General features: G+C 44.2%; 1 protein-coding gene across 1 annotated transcript in view; it reads left to right on the forward strand.

Annotated features, from left to right (window-relative positions):
• The first annotated feature begins 12,668 nt into the window (after positions 1 to 12,668).
• COL21A1 (collagen type XXI alpha 1 chain) overlaps positions 12,669 to 23,859 on the forward strand; it is a 614,795-nt gene continuing 603,604 nt past the window's right edge. Inside the window, exon 1 of the mRNA XM_077290009.1 lies at positions 12,669 to 12,801. The gene's annotated coding sequence lies outside the window, so the exon portion shown is untranslated. The remainder of the gene's footprint in view (positions 12,802 to 23,859) is intronic.

Below are 23,859 nucleotides of genomic sequence, written 5' to 3' on the forward strand. Positions count from 1 at the left end.
ATTTTCTCCACAACGTACTCCAACTCACCCTCAACCAACACCGGAGCAGGAGGCTCAACTGAAGGTACAACAGGTACCTCATACCTGCGCAATAACGACCGATGAAAAACGTTATGAATGGAAAAGGACGCAGGGAGGTCCAAACGGAAAGAAACAGGATTAAGAATCTCCAATATTCTATAAGGGCCGATGAACCGAGGTTTAAACTTAGGAGAAGAGACCCTCATAGGGACAAAACGAGAAGACAACCACACTAAATCTCCAACACAAAGCCGAGAACCAACACGACGATGACGGTTGGCAAAACGCTGAGTCTTCTCCTGGGACAACTTCAAATTGTCCATAACCTGCCCCCAGATGTGATGCAATCTCTCCACCACCGCATCCACTCCAGGACAATCCGAGGATTCCACCTGACCGGAGGAAAATCGAGGGTGAAACCCCGAATTACAGAAAAACGGGGACACCAAGGTGGAAGAACTGGCCCGATTATTGAGGGCGAACTCTGCCAATGGCAAAAAAGCAACCCAATCATCCTGGTCAGCAGAGACAAAACACCTCAGATATGTCTCAAGGGTCTGATTAGTCCGCTCGGTCTGGCCATTAGTCTGAGGGTGAAAAGCAGATGAAAAAGACAAATCTATGCCCATCCTAGCACAGAATGCCCGCCAAAATCTAGACACAAATTGGGTACCTCTGTCAGAAACAATATTCTCAGGAATACCGTGCAATCGGACAACATTCTGAAAAAACAGAGGAACCAACTCAGAAGAAGAAGGCAACTTGGGCAGAGGAACCAAATGGACCATTTTAGAGAAACGGTCACAGACCACCCAGATGACAGACATCTTCTGGGAAACAGGCAGATCTGAAATAAAATCCATCGAGATGTGTGTCCAAGGCCTCTTAGGAATAGGCAAGGGCAACAGCAGTCCGCTAGCCCGAGAACTACAAGACTTGGCCCGAGCACAAACGTCACATGACTGCACAAAGACTCGCACATCTCGTGACAGAGAAGGCCACCAGAAGGATCTTGCCACCAAATCCCTGGTACCAAAAATTCCGGGATGACCTGCCAATGCAGAAGAATGTACCTCAGAGATGACTCTGCTGGTCCAATCATCCGGAACAAACAGTCTATCAGGCGGACAACGATCCGGTCTATCCGCCTGAAACTCTTGCAAGGACCGCCGCAGATCAGGAGAAACGGCCGACAAAATTACTCCCTCCCTAAGGATACCTGTGGGTTCAGAATTACCAGGAGAGTCCGGGTCAAAACTCCTAGAAAGGGCATCTGCCTTAACATTCTTAGAACCCGGTAGGTATGACACCACAAAATTAAAGCGAGAAAAAAATAAAGACCAGCGCGCCTGTCTAGGATTCAGGCGTCTGGCAGTCTCAAGATAAATCAAATTTTTGTGGTCAGTCAATACCACCACCTGATGCCTAGCCCCCTCGAGCCAATGGCGCCACTCCTCAAACGCCCACTTCATGGCCAAAAGCTCCCGATTCCCAACATCATAATTCCGCTCTGCGGGCGAAAATTTGCGAGAAAAGAAGGCACAAGGCCTAATGACGGAGCAGTCGGAACCTTTCTGCGACAACACTGCCCCAGCTCCGATCTCCGAAGCGTCAACCTCAACCTGAAAAGGCAGATTCACATCAGGCTGACGCAACACAGGGGCAGAGGCAAAACGGCGCTTAAGCTCCTGAAAGGCCTCTACAGCATGAGGGGACCAATTAGCAACATCAGCGCCTTGTCTGGTCAAATCAGTCAATGGTTTAACGACATCCGAAAAACCAGCAATAAATCGGCGGTAAAAGTTGGCAAAGCCCAAAAATCTCTGAAGACCCTTAAGAGAGGAGGGCTGAGTCCAGTCACAAATAGCTTGCACCTTGACGGGATCCATCTCAATGGAAGAGGGAGAAAAAATATACCCCAAAAAGGAAATTTTCTGGACTCCAAAAACGCACTTAGACCCCTTCACACATAAAGAATTAGACCGCAGAACCTGAAAAACTCTCCTGACCTGCTGGACATGAGAGTCCCAGTCATCAGAAAAAATCAGAATATCATCCAGATATATTATCATAAATTTATCCAGAAAATCGCGGAAAATATCATGCATAAAAGACTGGAAAACCGAAGGGGCATTAGAAAGACCAAAAGGCATGACCAAATACTCAAAGTGGCCCTCGGGCGTATTAAATGCGGTCTTCCACTCATCCCCCTGCCTGATCCGCACCAAATTATACGCCCCACGAAGATCAATTTTAGAGAACCACTTAGCACCCTCTATACGAGCAAACAAATCAGTAAGCAATGGCAATGGGTATTGATACTTAACAGTGATCTTATTCAGAAGCCGATAATCAATACATGGTCTCAAAGAGCCGTCTTTTTTTGAGACAAAGAAAAACCCAGCTCCCAAGGGAGAAGAAGATGGACGAATATGTCCCTTTTCCAAAGACTCCTTTATATATTCCCGCATAGCAGCATGTTCCGGCACAGACAAATTAAACAAACGACCCTTTGGATATTTACAACCCGGTATCAAATCTATGGCACAATCGCACTCACGGTGCGGAGGTAACGACCCAAGCTTGGGTTCGTCAAAGACGTCTTGATAATCAGAGAGGAACTCAGGGACTTCAGAGGGAATGGACGACGAAATAGAAACCAAAGGTACGTCCCCATGAATACCCTTACATCCCCAGCTCAACACAGACATTGCTCTCCAGTCCAAGACTGGGTTGTGAGACTGCAACCATGGCAATCCCAGTACCAAATCGTCATGTAAATTATACAGCACCAGGAAACGAATAATCTCCTGGTGATCCGGATTGATACGCATGGTTACTTGTGTCCAGTATTGTGGTTTATTATTAGCCAATGGGGTGGAGTCAATCCCCTTCAGAGGAATAAGAGTCTCCAAAGGCTCTAAATCAAAACCACAACGATTGGCAAAGGACCAATCCATAAGACTCAGAGCGGCGCCAGAGTCAACATAGGCGTCCGTGGCAATGGATGACAAAGAGCAAATCAGGGTTACAGACAAAATAAACTTAGACTGAATGGTGCCAATGGAAACAGACTTATCAAGCTTCTTTGTACGCCTAGAGCATGCCGATATAACATGAGTAGAATCCCCACAATAGAAACACAATCCATTCCTCCGTCTAAAATTCTGTCGCTCGCTCCTGGACAGAATTCTATCACACTGCATACTTTCTGGCGTCTTTTCCATAGACACCGCCAGATGGTGCACCGGTTTGCGCTCCCGCAGACGCCTATCAATCTGAATAGCCATTGTCATGGACTCATTCAGACCTGCAGGCAAAGGGAACCCCACCATAACATCCTTAACGGCATCAGAGACACCTTCTCTGAAAGTTGCCGCCAAGGCGCACTCATTCCACTGAGTAAGCACAGACCATTTACGGAATTTTTGGCAGAAAACTTCAGCTTCGTCTTGCCCCTGAGATAGTGCCATCAAAGTTTTTTCTGCCTGAAGTTCCAAATGAGGTTCCTCATAAAGCAAGCCCAAGGCCAGAAAAAACGCATCCACATCGCGTAACGCAGGATCCCCTGCTGGCAATGAGAAGGCCCAATCTTGAGGGTCACCCCTGAGCAAGGAAATCACAATCCTAACCTGCTGAGCAGGGTCTCCAGCTGAACGAGACTTCAGGGACAAATAAAGCTTACAATTATTTCGGAAATTCTGGAAGCTAGCTCTATTCCCTGTGAAGAACTCCGGCAAAGGAATTCTCGGCTCAGATACCGGAGCATGTACCACAAAATCTTGTAAATTTTGTACTTTCGTGATGAGATTATTCAAACCCGCAGTTACACTCTGGAGATCCATTATTGTCAGGTGCACACAGAGCATACAGAGATTAGGAGGAGAGAGAGAAAAAAGACTGCAGCAAGGCAGACTGGAGGAAAAAAAAAAAAAAAAAATTCCAGCAGACTTCTTATAACTCTCCTTTCTCAACCTGGGTCTTTAACACTTTATTGGCCGGTCAAACTGTCATGATCTCTGCAGGCAGAGATCATAGCAAGCCTATAGAGGGACAAGCTCTCGGAAGATGGAACTATACTGACCATGAACTAAGCCTGCCGCGCAACTAGAAATAGCCAGGTAGCATTTCCTATTTATCGCTAGATGCCCAGCTCTGGCCTAAGACCTAAATAGCTAGCAGAGGGAAATATAAGACCTGGCTCACCTCTAGAGAAATATTCCAAAGAAGACAGTAGCCCCCCACATATAATGACGGTGAGTTCAGATGAAACAACAAACGCAGCAGGAAAATAGTCTTAGCAAATTTGAGGTCCGCTTACTAGATAGCAGAAGACAGATAGTATACTTTCATGGTCAGCAGAAAAACACTAACAAAACACCATCCAGAGATTACCTTAAACTCTGGCATTAACTCATAACGCCAGAGTAGCAATCCCTGATCAACGAGAGCTTTCCAGACACAGTAACAAAACTTCAGCTGTGAACTGGAACAAATAGGCAAAACAAAACATGGACAAAAGTCCAACTTATCTAGTAGTTGTCTAGAAGCAGGAACAAGCACTGAGAGGCATCAGATAACATTGTTGACCGGCAAGAAACCACCAGAGAAATGAGCTTAAATAGCGACACCCACTACTGATGGAATCAGGTGAAACAGGAAAGAGGATGACAAGTCCAATTCCACAAGCGGCCACCGGGGGAGCCCAGAATCCAAATTCACAACAGTACCCGGTACCGGGCCTGTGAGTCTCTGCTCTGGGGTTGTCACGGTGGCTAGACCCGGTCCGTGACCCTGCTGAGGGGCGCCCAATGAAAGGTGTGGATGGTGGTGGTAGTGCGGTGCAGTGCTGGTCACAGTAAATAACGAGGACACCAGGTTGCAGTCTCTTTACCTCTTTACTGAAGGTCTCGAGGTGTCCAATCCAGGGCACTGTTAACCAGGCTGTCTGAGACCGGCCGGTCCGAAGGCACATCAGGAGTCCCCTTTAACAGGTGGGAATCAGCATCTACCTTCTAGCGCCTGTGTGTTGTAGTCCTTCCCTGCTGAGCACCCCGGGATAGTCCTCACAACTTATTCTGTCTGACTCTGATTTTCGTTCTCTCCGTCCCCCAGATGATATGGCTAGGACGCACCCGTATGACGGGGTAGGCCTGGAGTTCTTCTGGGACTCTAGAGTCGCCCCTCTCCCACAGCTGCCTCCGTTGTCTGCTTAGGTGTTTTTGTGAGACAGCCAACCTATAATTGGCTGCCCTGCCGTGGTTTGAAGTAATACTTAAAGTCTCTTACTTTCTCGGCGTTCCGGCCACCGACTGTTTGCGCCTCAGAAGGATGTTGCCTCGGTCTTACAGCACAACTCCTTCTGGTCCTATTGCCTCTTTGCTGTATTCCTGCTTTTCTCACTCAGCACAATAAACCTCGCTTCTTGTCCTTTCTTAGGAATCTGTCAGGATCCCATCCCTGACAGGTCCTCTCTCTAGCTCTTCCCAGTTACTTCTCTCTGTCTTCCTGTCCAACCCCCAGTTTTACCAGAGTGTGAGGAGTGGCCTACTAGATAGAACCACCCCCCCTGGTGGCCGGAGTGTGAAGTGTAGTGTGAGTGTTACCTGATCAGGTGAACTCCTTTAGTGCAGTCAGACGTAACATCACTCCCCTTAGTGGCAGAGCAACATTACTGCAACGACCAGGACTCTGGGGCGCTGCACTATCCGATACCGATACTTTCAAGTATCGGAAGGTATCGCTCAACACTAACCCCGACACGATTTTGGTTTTCTTGACCTTTTTTTCAGAGAATCTGAATGATAACACCAAAACTTTTTCTCCACTCATGGTTAGTGGTTGGGTGAAGCCATTTATTGTCAAACTACTGTGTTTTCTCTATTTAAATCCTAATGACAACCCAAAACATCCAAATGACAGTAGTTTGACACTAAATGGCTTCACCCAACCACTAACCATGAGTGGAGAAAAAGTTTTGTGTTATCATTCATGTTCTCTGAAAAAGGGCCAAGAAAGCAAAAATTTTACCGGGTGTGTAAACTTTTGAGCACAACTGTATATAAGCTGGGAATGGGACACATTAAAGATTTAGAAATGCTTGTATCACGGGGTTACTGTGACAGCGTGGAACCAGATGACCACCGTGTTTGATTGCTCCTACTCTTACACTGAGAAGAAGCACTTCTCCTTCATTTTAATTGTGCTCATTCCTTCTGGCAGAAAAGGGGTTAATCGTTCATCACATATAGTAAAGAGAATGCCAGCTCACCTAGTACTTGAAGTCCAGGTGGATCCATACCAGATAATATATAGCTTTTACTACTGATGCTGCATAGTAATTGTACATTGTAAAGTTCATTAAATCTAGATTTAAATTTACGTGTAGTGCTTCCTATGTAGAATTTATCACATATGGTGCCATTCATTTTATATACCACGTTCTCTGAGTCATAATTAATATACTGCTTAATTTTATACTGATTTGAATGGTCAGAATCATAGAAAACAGAGCTTAATAATGTGAATGAGCACATGCGACATCTCAGTGAAACTCATTTAAAGTATTCTTTTCACTGCAGCCAAGTGCTTTTTTTTGTTTGTGGATCAAAAAAAATGAGTATAAAATTAAACAGTATATTAATTGTGACTTAGATAACGTGGTATACAAAATGAATTGCATCATATATGATAAATTCTACATAAAATGCACTACACATAAATTAAACACCTAGTTTAATAAACATTACAATGATATACTCAATGCAAATAATATCAGTAGAAACATTTCTGCTATTGCAAAGCATTTAATTGTGACATGTCTTCTTTGCAAGTTTTAGGAATAGAAAAACTATTTCCACATACAAGAGGCGGAGATATTAAACGTAAACTATTAACAAAAAAATTGTATTGGACATTTAATCTGGATGAAAGAAGCCCTAAAAGTTTTAATCTAAAGCGAGAAACCATGTGTCTGTGGTGGCCCAGGGTCCTGGTTGTCGCAGTAACATTGCTTCCTTTTGGGGAGAGTGATGTTACGCTTGGAAGCAATGAAGGATATCTCTTATCAGGTAATCACCACACACACAACATGTTCACACTCCAGGCCACAAGGGGGAGCTTTTTATCCTATTTCTAGGTGACTCCCCTGCATATGCAGATATATTGTGGTTTGGAGGGAAGTTAGTCAGATTCTCTCAGAGGACAGGGGAGAGAGGTCAGTCATAGAGTATTGGAAGGACTGAAGGAGCCATGTAGCCAGAGTTGCTACAGCTCCTAAAGAAAGAGAATTAAGAAGGAAAGGACAGCTTGTGGAAAGTGTGCATGAGAGCAAAGCACAGGAGAGTGATATCAGGGGAGACCAACCGCGAACGAGCTGCCTCTCTCTGAAGCGCAGATAACCGGTAGCCGGAACACCGAGGTTGTAAGGGACTCTGTGACTTACAGCAGAGACTGGCAGGACAGCTGAACTGCAAGATACCTGTCCGCCACACACACCTGAAGACACAGTAACACATAGAGCCTGGGGCGTGATAGAGTCCCTGTAAAAAGGCTAGAGTAACCTGTCATACAGGTATCGTCCTATCCTATATGGGGGACAGAGAGAAGAACTGTGAGGACCTTATCTGAAGCCATATGCAGTAAGGGACTACAACACCACCGCGCTAGAGGAAAGCTTTTAACTCCACCTGGTAAAGGTGACTCTGGATTCACTTCCAAGCCGGCCGGACTCTGCCTGCCCTGTGATCTGGTACCCTGGACTGTGGCTGCCTGATGACTTCAGTAAATCAGGTACTGCAAACCTGTGTCCTCGTTCTTTACTGCGCCATTCACCATCTTCTATCTACACACCGGGAGCCCTGGGGATATACTTCACCTGTAGGAATTTATATCATCTAGCTGCCATAACATCACCCAGGATGGTAGGTTTATTTAAATCCTAATGACAACCCAAAACATCCAAATGACAGTAGTTTGACACTAAATGGCTTCACCCAACCACTAACCATGAGTGGAGAAAAAGTTTTGTGTTATCATTCATGTTCTCTGAAAAAGGGCCAAGAAAGCAAAAATTTTACCGGGTGTGTAAACTTTTGAGCACAACTGTATATAAGCTGGGAATGGGACACATTAAAGATTTAGAAATGCTTGTATCACGGGGTTACTGTGACAGCGTGGAACCAGATGACCACCGTGTTTGATTGCTCCTACTCTTACACTGAGAAGAAGCACTTCTCCTTCATTTTAATTGTGCTCATTCCTTCTGGCAGAAAAGGGGTTAATCGTTCATCACATATAGTAAAGAGAATGCCAGCTCACCTAGTACTTGAAGTCCAGGTGGATCCATACCAGATAATATATAGCTTTTACTACTGATGCTGCATAGTAATTGTACATTGTAAAGTTCATTAAATCTAGATTTAAATTTACGTGTAGTGCTTCCTATGTAGAATTTATCACATATGGTGCCATTCATTTTATATACCACGTTCTCTGAGTCATAATTAATATACTGCTTAATTTTATACTGATTTGAATGGTCAGAATCATAGAAAACAGAGCTTAATAATGTGAATGAGCACATGCGACATCTCAGTGAAACTCATTTAAAGTATTCTTTTCACTGCAGCCAAGTGCTTTTTTTTGTTTGTGGATCAAAAAAAATGAGTATAAAATTAAACAGTATATTAATTGTGACTTAGATAACGTGGTATACAAAATGAATTGCATCATATATGATAAATTCTACATAAAATGCACTACACATAAATTAAACACCTAGTTTAATAAACATTACAATGATATACTCAATGCAAATAATATCAGTAGAAACATTTCTGCTATTGCAAAGCATTTAATTGTGACATGTCTTCTTTGCAAGTTTTAGGAATAGAAAAACTATTTCCACATACAAGAGGCGGAGATATTAAACGTAAACTATTAACAAAAAAATTGTATTGGACATTTAATCTGGATGAAAGAAGCCCTAAAAGTTTTAATCTAAAGCGAGAAACCATGTGTCTGTGGTGGCCCAGGGTCCTGGTTGTCGCAGTAACATTGCTTCCTTTTGGGGAGAGTGATGTTACGCTTGGAAGCAATGAAGGATATCTCTTATCAGGTAATCACCACACACACAACATGTTCACACTCCAGGCCACAAGGGGGAGCTTTTTATCCTATTTCTAGGTGACTCCCCTGCATATGCAGATATATTGTGGTTTGGAGGGAAGTTAGTCAGATTCTCTCAGAGGACAGGGGAGAGAGGTCAGTCATAGAGTATTGGAAGGACTGAAGGAGCCATGTAGCCAGAGTTGCTACAGCTCCTAAAGAAAGAGAATTAAGAAGGAAAGGACAGCTTGTGGAAAGTGTGCATGAGAGCAAAGCACAGGAGAGTGATATCAGGGGAGACCAACCGCGAACGAGCTGCCTCTCTCTGAAGCGCAGATAACCGGTAGCCGGAACACCGAGGTTGTAAGGGACTCTGTGACTTACAGCAGAGACTGGCAGGACAGCTGAACTGCAAGATACCTGTCCGCCACACACACCTGAAGACACAGTAACACATAGAGCCTGGGGCGTGATAGAGTCCCTGTAAAAAGGCTAGAGTAACCTGTCATACAGGTATCGTCCTATCCTATATGGGGGACAGAGAGAAGAACTGTGAGGACCTTATCTGAAGCCATATGCAGTAAGGGACTACAACACCACCGCGCTAGAGGAAAGCTTTTAACTCCACCTGGTAAAGGTGACTCTGGATTCACTTCCAAGCCGGCCGGACTCTGCCTGCCCTGTGATCTGGTACCCTGGACTGTGGCTGCCTGATGACTTCAGTAAATCAGGTACTGCAAACCTGTGTCCTCGTTCTTTACTGCGCCATTCACCATCTTCTATCTACACACCGGGAGCCCTGGGGATATACTTCACCTGTAGGAATTTATATCATCTAGCTGCCATAACATCACCCAGGAGGACCCCTTAAAGCAGCATCGGTCCCCATTGATCAAATACCACAGGTGGCGTCACGAACATAAACTTTATTCAATTATTCCTTTTACATGGGTGTCCTGTTAACACCGGACCCGGTACCGGGTACCCCACGGCCCTGACAGGTGACTCATATCACTATTGACTGTTTTCATACACGTGTTGCTTAAGGAATGCATTCATTGATGTAATTGTGTCGTGCGACTTGTTCCAACTGTTTTTCATTGGCACTTTTTTAGTATTTTAAAAATGCACGTGAGCGTTTGAAATGCGCCTTGCTACCTTGCCCTGTCTATGCAACCATTGTAAATTTTGTTAATTTTTAATGGACTTAAAATGAAGAAAGAACTATTTTACTGCTGGAACCACAACCTTTTTTTTCCCTTCAGTTAATAGGCCATGTTGGAAAAGTCCAGGCTCACAGCTGAGCTCAGTTAGCCACTCTTTGCAGCAGGGATTTTGGCACACTCCTCCATACAGGTCACTGGGTAACATTGAGATTCAGCTCCCTCAAAAGATTTTCTATTGGATTCAGGTCTGGAGACTGGCTAGGCCACTCCAGGACCTTAAAATGCTCTTTGGTCTTGGCCATGGACGAGAGGTTGGAGTGTGATTGATTGAGTGTGTGGACAGGTGCCTTTCATACAGGTAAAAAGTTCAAATAAGTGCAATTAATACTGGCAAGGAGTGCAGAGCAGGAGGGCTTCTTAAAGAAAAACTGACAGGTCTGTGAGGCAGAATTCTTGATGGTTGGTAGATAATCAAATACTTATTTCATGAAATAAAATGTAAAGTAATTATTTAAAAATCATACAATGTGATTTTCTGGTTTTTATTTTTAGATTCTGTCTCTCACAGGTGAAGAGTACCTACGATAAAAATTACATAGCTCTCCATTCTTTGCAGGTGGGAAAACTTGCAGGCAGTGTATCAAATACCGTATATACTCGAGTATAAGCCGACCCGAGTATAAGCCGACCCCCCTAATTTTGCCACAAAAAACTGGGAAAACTTATTGACTCGAGTATAAGCCTAGGGTGGAAAATGCAACAGCTACCGGTGAATTTCAAAAATAAAAATAGATGCTCCATACTGTTCATTATGGCCCCATAGCTGTGCCATATAGTGCTCTGCACCATTATTGCCCCATAGCTGTGCCATATAGTGCTCTGCACCATTATTGCCCCATAGCTGTGCCATACAGTGCTCTGCACCATTACTGCCCCATAGCTGTGCCATATAGTGCTCTGCACCATTATTGCCCCATAGCTGTGCCATACCGTGCTCTGCACCATTACTGCCCCATAGCTGTGCCATATAGTGCTCTGCACCATTATTGCCCCATAGCTGTGCCATACAGTGCTCTGCACCATTACTGCCCCATAGCTGTGCCATATAGTGCTCTGCACCATTATTGCCCCATAGCTGTGCCATACAGTGCTCTGCACCATTACTGCCCCATAGCTGTGCCATATAGTGCTCTGCACCATTATTGCCCCATAGCTGTGCCATACAGTGCTCTGCACCATTACTGCCCCATAGCTGTGCCATATAGTGCTCTGCACCATTACTGCCCCATAGCTGTGCCATACAGTGCTCTGCACCATTACTGCCCCATAGCTGTGCCATATAGTGCTCTGCACCATTACTGCCCCATAGCTGTGCCATATAGTGCTCTGCACCATTACTGCCCCATAGCTGTGCCATATAGTGCTCTGCACCATTACTGCCCCATAGCTGTGCCATACAGTGCTCTGCACCATTGCCCCATAGCTCTGCCATATAGTGCTCTGCACCGTCCATTATTGCCCCATAGCTGTGCTGCTGCTGCTGCTGCAATAAAAATAATAAAACACATACTCACCTGTCTTGCTTGCAGCTTCTCGGCGCCATCTTCCCGGCGTCTCCCTGTACTGACTGATCAGGCAGAGGGCGGCGCGCACACTATATGCGTCATCGCGCCCTCTGCCTGATCAGTCAGAGCGGAGAGAGAGACGCCGGGAAGATGGAGACAGCGCCCGGCGTGTGGAACCAGGACAGGTGAATATGACATACTTACCTGCTCCCGGCGTCCCGCTCCTTCCCCCTGCCTGTGTTCGGTGCCGCAGCCTCTTCCTCTGTCAGCGGTCACCGGCACCGCTTCATTACAGAAATGAATAGGCGGCTCCGCCCCTATGGGAGGTGGAGCAGCCTATTCATTTCTCTAATGAGCGGTCCCACGTGACCGCTCAGGGGAAGAGGCTGCTGCACCCGGAGACCGTGGGACGGGCAGGGGGAGTGACAGGATCGCCGGGACTAGGTAAGTATGCCTCAGCGCCCTCTCCCCCTCACCCGCCGACCCTGCCACAGACCGTGACTCGAGTATAAGCCGAGGGGGCACTTTCAGCCCAAAAATTTGGGCTGAAAATCTCGGCTTATACTCGAGTATATACGGTACTTATTTTCCCCTCTGTATGTAGGTCAACATGTCCCAATAGTCCCCTTACTGGGGTCATTAGTAAAATACATTACATTGATTCTGCATAAGGTGAAGATAATTTGCTTTAGGACTGTAAAAAATGATGGAGAAGACAGCCTTATTTAGGATACCAGCAGATGGTGCACATGAGTTACATGTACAGTACATTTAGGACTATATATATATATGAAAATCCAGAAGTGGTGGAAGAGAGCAGCTCTGCAGAGGAAACACAAGCTCATGAAATTAGTGAGGTAGAAAACGTCTTCACTTTCTAGGAAACCCACTGACAGCACTGACTGAAAAAGGAACCAAACTGCATTTCTCTCATAAATCAAGTAAGTAGATATAGTTATTAGCTAAGGGAGTTTTTAATAAAAGCAAAGTCAGTTGCAGCTAATAAATGAAAGCATGGATTAGATTATAATATGGTGGTTTTTGTTTGCATGGAACTAGAAGCAAATATTTTGTGATGTTTTATGAATCTTTGAAACCACTGAACTGAGTCATCACAGGCACAGTGCTTAACCAGAAGTACAGGGCACAACTTCTGCGCACTATCCGGGGATCTGATGTTTGACAGGTGCTACATTATTCTGTGCTGTAGCTTTACCAACTAGTCACACTTGTACAGTTAATATTTATAGAGGACGGATGTTTGAATGCATATAATGTCATTGTAGCAAACACAAAGCAATCTTTCTAGCCCTAGTTAACTGACGGATGAATGAAGTTCTGTTTCCTTCTCGGACTCGGTTATAAAAAGTAGCATTGTGGAATAAACATATACCAGTTATGAAATATAAAGATAAGATGCGTGCTTTCCATTTTATAACTTTTGGATTTAGCCGTTTCTCTTTTTTCACACAATAGTTGTAAATGTTAGCTAACAGATTTGTAGTTTCTGGTTTCCAGCTCTTATACTCTGAGCCAAGAACTGTACTGAAGTCAGGGGACCCCTCTGTGTCTGTTCTCCATTATTTCCATGGAAATAATCATGTATCCTGTTGCTAAACTTAGAACTTTAACTTACAGTGTTAAAAAGCCTACGTGAGTGCTACATGTTGAAGTTGCTGCAGACTCTTTTCTGCTGCACCCTAGCACAATGCTGACAACAAGCGTGCTAAATACATTATTTAATCTTACAAGAATTAAAAGGTCCTCAAAATGTCACATTCTATAACTTATGTTACCAGTAGCTGTTTTCGTTTGTTTGCTTGAAATGATTGCACTCATTGTTATGACAGAAGTGAATCAGTGAAAGAATAGTATCTCATTTGCCACCTGTATGTTATAGAGAAGCCCACAGTGAACAGATTGAAAAAATTCAGCTTAACTTGTGACTCATTCATTGATAATTCTTGCTAATTATAAATTTAGCAGTCAGGTGGGTAGTGTCAATCAAAAACTGACAGATACTGTATCTCTGCGTTCACACTTACACAGGTAAGTAGCACCTCCTTAACTGCCAAGCCCAAAATAAGCAGGGATTTCAATGATGGAAATATATAATTTATGTTTCCAACATTTTAACACTACACAGCAGAAAACGTTTTGTTAACTGATTACCAATGGTGGTTCACTAGTTCTTCTGTCCTTCTTGCTTTAGACTTCATTCAGACATATTTTTTTCACGTAGGCGTTCTATCACTATTTTTTTTCAGATAGAATACACATGTTAACATGTTTGTGGTTTTCTTTGCTGAAGTTGTGTCTGAAAAAAAAACCCAACAATTTTAGTTGGTGTCAGCATCTTACAACTCCTAAAATTTATGGGATTCAAACTGATCCTCAGCAACGTCAGCTGGGCTTGGTTGGGACAAGGGGCAGATGCCCCTAGGCCTGTCCACTAGTAAGTGAATAGAGCCACCCAGTCCCCTGGCGGGTTAGCAGTGTTTATTTTAAATTATCGGCAGCCGCATCACAATGTTGAACAGGTGCGACTGCAGGGTATTTTAAAAGGGTTGTCCTGGACTATTTGCTTTTTTGCTATGGGCCTAATAATTAACAGACCTGTCGATTGTGCCTGGCACCAATCTCTGCCAGCACAGAGCAGTCACTGACTGCTGTTGCCGGTGATTCTGCTGCTTCATGTCAACAAAGCAGCTCTTCCTCTTACGGGCTGCTCTGTCAACAGGACATAACTGCCACATCATGCGGATTGACAGCAAGCTCTCCTGCAGGTAAGCAGTGGGGAGCTGACAGTCAATCAGCATGTCATCGGCAATCATGCCCTATGAAAAGAGCAGAGCGGAAGAGAAGCGGCTGCTCTCTTGATGTGATGGCACGGGAACAACAGGCAGGTGGGTAGCAACCACCTACCAGTTAGTTCTTAGGGCCATATTAAAAAATAAACTATTGAGAATTTTAATACATTGCAAATATGATGCATAGTAGCATTAATACAAACATAATTAAAGAAGCAATAAGGGGGTAAACACATTGAGGGGTGGGGAGTGGTAAATTGAGGGGGAAAGGGAAGAAGGCCAGATGGGGAGACCTAACAAAAATCTTGATTGAAAGTACTTCATGGAGAATTGGAGGCGGCAGAAGCTTTTAGGTGAAGCGGTAAAGTGGTGAAGGGGGTATGATTGGTGTATTCCCCTCAAACATTCTCAAATTTGCGGGATGTGTCTGCGAGTATGGCTGATAGTTTTTTCACTAATCATGTACCGTGAGAAACACCTTTTGACTTCAGTTAGGTCTAGACCTGTTTTTTTCCGGGCTGAGGCTATGGTTTTTTTAACCACTAGAAATGTAAATGAAATAAGGACTTGGGTGTGTTTAGGGATGTTAGGGATACTTTTATTCAGCAGGGCTTTACAGGGGTCTTTTTTAAGGTTGAGGTTAAAGTTAAGGTCAGTGACTGAAAGAAAGTATACCCTAATCCAAAGCCTGCAAACCACGGGGCATAACCACCATATGTGGTACATGTCGCCTGTGGATTTACAGCTTCTAAAACAATTGGAAAAATAGATGGGAATGCTTTGGCCACCCTAGCTGGGGTCAGATACTATAAGGGAAAGTTCACGCTGCGCTGGGCTTTTTTGCTGCTTTTTTTCTGCAGCAAAACCTGATTTCTTGGCAGGAAAGAAGCTGTGGCAAAAACGCAGGTTTTGGTGCATTTTGTTGCGTTTTTTGATGCGATTTTTTGTTGTGTTTTTTGGGCTAACTTGTGTCTCTTTGTGCAGAGTGCCCCCATGACTATTCTGCAGAATAAACGCTGCAAGTAATGATTCCTGCGTTTTTGCAGCATTTTTTTCAACACTGAAAAAATGCTGCAAAAACGCTGTAAGAAGTGACATGCTCTATGTCCAAAAAAAGCAGCAAAGCACAAAATCCTGATGACACAAAAAACCAATGTGTGTGCATGAGATTTCTGAAATCTCATAGGCTTTGCTGGTACTGTAAAAAGTAGCTGAAAATTAGCATAAAAAATGCCGCAAATATACGCAGCAAAAACACCCAGTGTGAACATACCCTTATGGTGGGACCATTCTGAGTCAGATATGGCATATCCCATGTCACACTCCCAGTGAGAAGTGTAAGTTAAACTGTATCTATCAATGGCATAATTTATGTGGGAGCACAGGAGTGAAATACAACCTAGAGCTTTTGGGTTTTGATGGTGTCTTTGTTCAAATGACGTGAATATATAAGATAGGGTGGTGGTTCTTAGTAGTATGGACATAAAGAGTTTAAGTTTCAAAAATTGGAATATTTCTCTAGGGGGAACATTTTTTCTTGAAGAATTGGGAATGGAATACTCCCATTTACATTAAATAGATGGCAAAATCCAGTGATTCCTGCTGCAATCTATGTGCAAAAAATCAAAAGGGACTCGATACCTGGGGGGAATTGTGGGTTACTCCATAGGGGCCTAAAGGCATAAAAGAGGAGATTAGATTTGAGGAGTATTTCAAAGAATCTCAGATTTTGAGAAAGTGCAATATGATGGAGTTCGAAATGTGTTTAAGCTAGGCTGGGAGGAACCATAATAATGTGTCAAGGGTCAGCAGATGGCACTCAGGAGCTTCCAAGGAAAGCCAGAGGGGTGGTTCAGAAGAGACATGACATAAAGTTAATTGCGCTAGCTGGGCTGCTTGGTAAATTGTTTAGATTGGGGACTCCTAGACCCCTTTTCAGATGATGATGATATAATGTGGCTTTCTTTACTCTGGGAAGGCCACCTTTCCAGATGTAGGTATTGATGAGACATTGGGTTGTTTTGAGGTAGTGGGATGGAACACGGTCTGGTAGATTTTGGCGTAAGTAGAGTATTTTAGGAAGTATAATCATGATATGTGCATGCATTCTGCCCAACCAAGAGAGTTGCAACCTCCCCCACAAATAGCATGCATAGTTTACGTAATTTCACACCTATGTAGTTTATTTGGTTTGTGGACTATTCAAAGGGGAAGTCTTGCTTAAGTTGTAAGATGTTTATAGTGTATAATTTTATTCAGTTAATCTGTAGGCCAGATATCACGCTTGGACATGGGTAAGTCGAGCGGACGACACAGCATATAAATAAGACGCGACTGAAAAAAGAGGGGACGACCCTAACGGTAGGGAGTGGGGGATGGGACACCTCCTGACCCCAACCTGTGTCTGTCCCTAAGCTTCCCTAATGCCCTATGCAGGGTCTTCCCTCCTGCTGCCATCACGTGCCTACTCCCTGACTGTCAACTCAATATACCCTGGCTAGTGCACTGGCCGGCAAGGATGTTAGCCTCGTCACTGCAGATGATAACACACAAGGTAAGAAATGAACAGGGGACAGACAAAAAAACTACTCAGCTTAGGCTCTGCTGCTAAGCTCCACAGAAGCAAAGTAAATGGCACCAGGATAGCAGAACTCACACAGCAGCAACACCACAGTCACAAGCAAGCTCCACACACCTAGCTGTTCTGCATAGAACAAAAACTGTGACCGACGACCAGCTCATGGGCCATGTGACACTTAAAGGGAGGTGGGAATGATTACAAACCAACGTCAACTGACCAGCCTAATAGACAACTTACAGCAAGAGTTAATGTCAGTCTCTTTACAAAGGGAAAAAAAACAACATTTAATGATTCCTGACACCATAGTTTTTTTTAAGCTCTGTAGGGATTGGAGCAGAGCAAGAGGTGTGGTCTGTGGGGTGGTTAAGAGAAGCAAAATAACATCTGCAAACATGAAGAGCTTGTGTGAAATTGACACAATTTTTATATCTTGAATTTGAGGGTTGAGGCGGAAGAAAATTGCTAGTGGCTCAATTGCAAAGAGAAATAGTAGCGGAGATAGCGGGCACCCTTGATGAGTACCTCTTTTGATAGGAAAAGAGTCAGAATAAAAGTAGTGGACATGGACTGAGGGGTAGTTATAAAGTGCACAAATCCATGAAAGAAATTGACCGTGGAAATTCTACCGCAGACAAATAGGTCCATAAGACCAAGTCAAAGACCTTTTTAATGTCAAGTGATAGTAGCATGCTTGCTAGGTTTCGTTGCTTACAGTGATGCAGAAGATGGGAATACCATCAAATGTTATCTAACGCTTGTCTATGGGATACAAAGCCAACCTGGTATTTATGCGTAAGGGATCCTAGCCTGGAATTCAGATGTTGAGTTAAGATTTTTGCTAAAAGTTTGAGTCTATAGTTTGACCACAATGAGTGGCCAGAGTTTGGCTTGGCTATCATGGATATAGCTGCTGTGAGGCAGCCTCTGGCTTATGTCAGCCTCTCACGTAGCTGAAATATTGAGATAAGAGATAAGAATAGGTATGGACTTCTTGTAGTAAAGGGTGTGTTAATTTGAGAAGCAGTTAGGGCCTTTTTTTAAATTTTATTTTAGTTGATAGCTGTTTCTATTTCGGTAGAGGAAATGGCCTGGTTTAGGAGACTATATGGTGGGATTGAGGGCCGGGAGGGAAGTAGAATTGAGGAAAGCGTCTATGTTTTCAGATTGTTTGGGGAAAGGTCATTGTGTAGTTGCTTAAGTTACTGCTGGAACAAGCAGGTAATCCATTGGGGGTTGAATGTAAGACCTGTGTCAGTACGTAGTTATATTGGAGTACGAGGCCCAGGGAGACATTTAGGACATTGGACAATGTTGGAGTTGTTTTTATTATTGAGAGAATAACATAGCAAGCGCTGTTAGGACCATTGAAGGGCTTGATCCGCATTATCGGAAATACAGGTATAGTCCAAAGTGTGCATGTGTGAAATCCCGATATACAGTATACAGTTGTGTGAAAAAGTGTTTGCGCTCTTCCTGACGTCATCTCAGGTCCTTTGCGCAATGCATCCCTGGGAACGGAAGCAGCCGCGTGCACTGCTGTGAGGCGGGAGAACTCCGGGGGCCAAGTATATCCATATTTTTTATTTTTATTCTTTTTTTTACATGAATCTCCTCTCCTCCAGACCCTGGGAACTATCCGAGACCGCTCCCTGCTCCATATGCAGCGACCTCAGAGCTCCGCACATGCCGTACCCGGCGTATAAGACAACCCCCGACTTTTGAGAAGATTTTCAGGGGTTAAAAAGTCGTCTTATATGCCGGAAAATACGATACATTCTTTTTATCATGGTACTGAACAAAATGTAAGATAAAAAAGTTTTATGTAAAAAGGTATGGTATCACTGAAAATCTCATCTAGTCCTGCAGAAATGAAGCCCTCATTCAGCTCCGTCAGCGGAAAAATAAAAAGCTATAGCTGTCTGGATAACACCATGCAAAAACATTTTTTTTTAAATAAAATAGTTTTTATTGTGTAAAAGCAGAAAAACATCAAAACTATATAAATGTGGTAGCACTGTAATCATACTAACAGAAGAATAAAGCCGCCATATCACTTTTATCATACAGTGAACAACATAAAATAAACAACAAGAAAAAATCCTAAATTGACGTGTTTTGCAAATTTTTCTTCCCAAAAGTTGTAATTGCAGCGCCCCAGAGTCCTGGTCGTTGCAGTACTGTGGCTCCGCCACTATGGGGAGCTATGGTGCGTCCGATGGCACTGAAGGAGTTCATCTGATCAGGTATCACAGACACCAATACATTTCACAGCCGGGCCTCCGGGGGGAGCTAAGGGTGCTATTCATTAGGCCACTCCCCACCATAGTGGGTAAACTGGGGGTCAGGCAGGAAGTTAGATCAGAAGCTGACTGGGTTGGAACCAGGCAACACCTTGTGGCAGACGGTGTTGTTGGGGAAGATACAGTAGGGTCTCTGTCAGGGGTGGGATCCTGACAGAGGCTTGGCAACGAGAACGAACGTAACGGGACCGTGCCTGCTCCGGGTAGCGGCGGTGCCCAAGAAAGGATTAGAAGAGAGATAGATTGTGCTGAGTGAGAAACGGGATCACACAAAAGGAGAAATACCAGTAGGAGTCGTGCTGTAAGACCGAAGCAACATCCTACTGAGGCGCACTACCGGTGGCCGGAACGCCGAGGGAGTAGAATAACATTCAGCTTCAAGCAATACTCCAAACAGCGGCAGGACAGTCAGTCTCAGGCGGGCTGTCTAACTCAAATCACCTATGAAGTCTTGGGAGGCAATTGTGGGAGAGGGGCGTCTCTAGGGTCCCGGAAGAACTCCAGGCCTACCCGTCAAACGGGTGCCGTTCCTACCCGAACCTCAGGGAGGGACGGAGGATTAGCAGAACATCATCTAATCGAGTTGTGAGGGAACATCAGAAACAGACACAACAGTTGTGGGGTACTTTCCGTAAGCACAGCAGGGAAGGACTACAACACATAGCGCTAGGGGGAAGGCACAGATTTCCTCCTGTGAAGAGAACTCTGGAAGTGCCATTGGACCGGCCGGACTTGCGCAGCCTGGTGAGCCATATTCTGGATTGAGGACTCAGAGATCTTCAGTAAAGAGGTAAAGAGACTGCAACCTGGTGTCCTCGTTATTTATCGCGACCTGCACCCCACAACTGCACCGTTACAACACCTCTTATTTCACCGGACGTCCCCCACTGACAGACAGGGCCACGGACCGGGTCTAGCCACCGTGACAACCCCAGGACTGAGACCTAGAGGCCCGGCTCCGGGTACCCCTAGGCCCTGCGGCGGTGTGGGGGCGCTCCAAACTAGATAGTGATTAAGTAATCTTATGTCCCAAAAAATGATACCAATAAAAACTCCATCACATTCCCCAAAAATAAGCCATCACATGACTCTGTCTGAAGAAAAATTTTAAATTATAGTGCTCAAAATAAGGTGATGCAAGAAACCCTGTTTTTGCAAAAAAGCATTTTTTAGTGTGTGATTGTAGTAAAACTTAAAAAATTATATAAATCTGGCATGGCTGAAATCGTGTCTAAACCACAATGTGTCTATAAACCAGTTATCACCCACATGTTTGGCTTTACTGTAGCAAGGAGAGCCTGGTTAATTTAGGGGTATGTTGTTCCAGAAGCACAAGCTAGGCATAATATATGGTCTCTACAATGGCATATTTGCATTTTCCCTCTGCAGCTTCCACTGCGTGTTTGTTTCTGTAAATCACCCACAGAGTCAAAATCATCACTCCACCCACAGGTGAATTCAGAGTGGTGCAAATTGCAAATAAATTACACTTGATTGTGTTTCTGTTCTTCTTGCACTCAGGGGCTCTGCAAACTGTGTAATCGGATGTGTTGGGGCATAGAATTCCAGAGGATGGGGGATATTCGGGAGAAGCCTTGGAGTCAATTGGGTGAGGAACGAATACGTGTGGAGGAGAGAAGGAGAGCTTGGGAGGACTGGAGATTACATGAGGGAAGATATTGGGAAATTAGTTGGAAATATACAGGGTAGACAAACTACAGATGACTTTGTAGGTCAGTGTTAATAGTTTGAACTGGATACGCTGGGTAATTGGGAACCAATGAAGGGTAGGAGAAGTGTAGGAGTATTCAGGAGAGAGATGAATTAGTCAGGCAGCAGAGTTAAGGACTGACTGGAGAGGTGCGAGAGTGTTAGCAAGTAGGCCACACAGGAGGATGTTGCAGTGGTCAAGGTGGGAGATGATGAATGCATGCACAAGCATTTTGGCAGAGTGAGTGTTGAGGAAAGGATGGATTCTGGAAATATTTCTGAGTTGGAGGCAGCAGGAGGTGGAAAGAACTTGGATGTGTGGTTTGAAGGACAGGGCAGAGTCAAGGGTATCTCTGAGGCAACGGATTTCTGGTATAGGGGAAAGAGTGGTGTCATTTATTGTGATAGATTGATCAGGTAGGGAAGGTGTGTGTGATGAAGGAAAGATAATGAGTTCAGATTTGTTAACATTGAGCTTGAAGAAGCAAGAAGAAGGACGATATACAGACAGACACTACGGGATTCTGGACAGCAGAGAAGTGACGTCTGGGCCAGAAAGGTAGATTTGAGTGTCATCAGCGCATAGGTGGTACTGGAAGTCATGGGACTTTATGAGTTGTCACAGGCTAAGGGTATAAATGAAGAAGAGTAGAACAGAGCCTTGAGGAACTCCATCAGAGAGAGGGTGGGGTGAGGAGGTATTGTGGGAGTGGGAGACTCTAAATGTGCAGTTGGAAAGATATGAGGAGATCCAGGATAGAGCAAGGTCTTTGACATCAAAGGAGGGGGGATCTGTAGTAGGAGGCAGTGGTCAACTGTGTCGAAGGCAAAGGACGGTCTTGAAGGAGGAATATAGAGAACTATCTGTTAGCTTTGGCTATAAGTAAGTCTTTAGTAATTTTGGTCAGGGCAGTTTCAGCAAAATAATGGGGACGGAAGCCAGATTGTAGCTTGTCAAAGAGCAAGTTAGATGAGAGGTGGGAGGAAAGTTTGGCTTGGACGTGATGCTCAGGGAGTTTGTAAGCGAATGGGAGCAGCGACATGGGGCAATAATTGGACTTAGGGATGGCTTTTTGAGGATAGGCATGATTGTGACATGTTTGAAAGCAGAAGGGAAGGTAGCAGACGTTAGTCATAGGTTGAGGAGATGGGTTAGGGATGGGATGAGTGTGGTGGTGAGATTGGGAAGGAGGTAGGATGGGAAGGGGGCAAGTGCACAAGTGGTGAAGTGCGATTTGGAGAGGATATCAGTAAGCCCTCTGTGTCTGTACTGTTACATACTTAGGCTGATAACTGGTTCATGCAGCATTACATGAACACCCGATTCTTACACTATGGCTGGTCCGAACAATGAAAGCAATCGTTACCCTCCACCTTTCATGTCTCCCCTTTTTCCTCATTGATTGTAAGCTTGTGAGCAGGGCCCTAATTCCTCTATGTATCTGTTTTGATCTATGTGTTCATTGTTATGCTGTAATGTCTATTGTCTGTACAAGTCCCCTCCAAAATGTAAAGTGCTACAGAATATGTTGGCGCTATAGAAATAAAACTGTTCTAATTATTCTTATTATTAAGGTATGAGGGTTGTGAAGCAGTGGTGAGGGCTGATTTCAATGCGAGTGTTGCTTGTTTGAATGTGATGAAGTCATCTTGCGAATGTGTTTTCTTCCAACGCCGCTCCGCAACCCTGGACACTTGTCAAAGCTTTTTAGAAATGTTATTGTGCCAGGGTTGTCTATTGATAAATCATAATTGCACGAGAGGGGTGACCGTGTCAATAGCTGATGTGAGAGTGGTGATTGTCTAGATGTGCAAGATTTTTGCAGGGGTGCACTAGTTGCTGGACATGGGTGACAGGTGAGGAGGACATTGATGAAAAAGTGAGTAGGTGGTTGTCAGATAGGGAAGATGGGAGGTTGTGAGGTTAGATATGGAGCAGAGATGAATGAAGATAAGGTATACTGTATGTCTGCTGTGAGTTATCTGTACGTCTGTGAGATGTCGGTCCGTCTGTGAGATTCCTGGTTTGTCTTGCATGCACTGCTATTTTGAGGTCTAGCAACAGATTTTCAATGATGTTCAGATCAGAGTCTGTGAGGGCCATTGTAAAACTTTCAGCTTTCACCCTTTGTGGTAGTCTATTGTGGATTTTGACATGTGTTTAGGATCATTATCCATTTGTAGAAGCCATCCTCTTTCCAACTTCACCTTTTTTACAGATAGTGTTATGTTTGCATCAAGATTTTGTTGAAATTTCATTGAATCCATTCTTTCCTCTACCTGTGAAATGTTCTTCTTGCCATTGGCTGCAAAAATCCCCAAAGAATGATTGATCCACCTTCATGCTTAATGGTTGGCAATATGTTTTTTTCCTGAATTTCTGTGCCCTTTTTCTCCACACATACCTTTGATCAATGTGGCCAAAGAGTTCTATTTTACCCTCATTGGTCCACAGGACTTGTTTCCAAAATGTGTCAGGCTTGTTTAAATGTTCTTTTGCATACTGTATGCATGAGAGGTTTTCTTCTGATGACTCTTTTATGAAGGCCATATTTGTGCAGGTGTCTCTGAACAGTAGAACAATGTTCTGATTTGCCC

The sequence above is a fragment of the Ranitomeya variabilis genome, chromosome 2 (assembly GCF_051348905.1).
Source record: "Ranitomeya variabilis isolate aRanVar5 chromosome 2, aRanVar5.hap1, whole genome shotgun sequence".
NCBI classification, from domain to species: Eukaryota; Metazoa; Chordata; class Amphibia; order Anura; family Dendrobatidae; genus Ranitomeya; species Ranitomeya variabilis.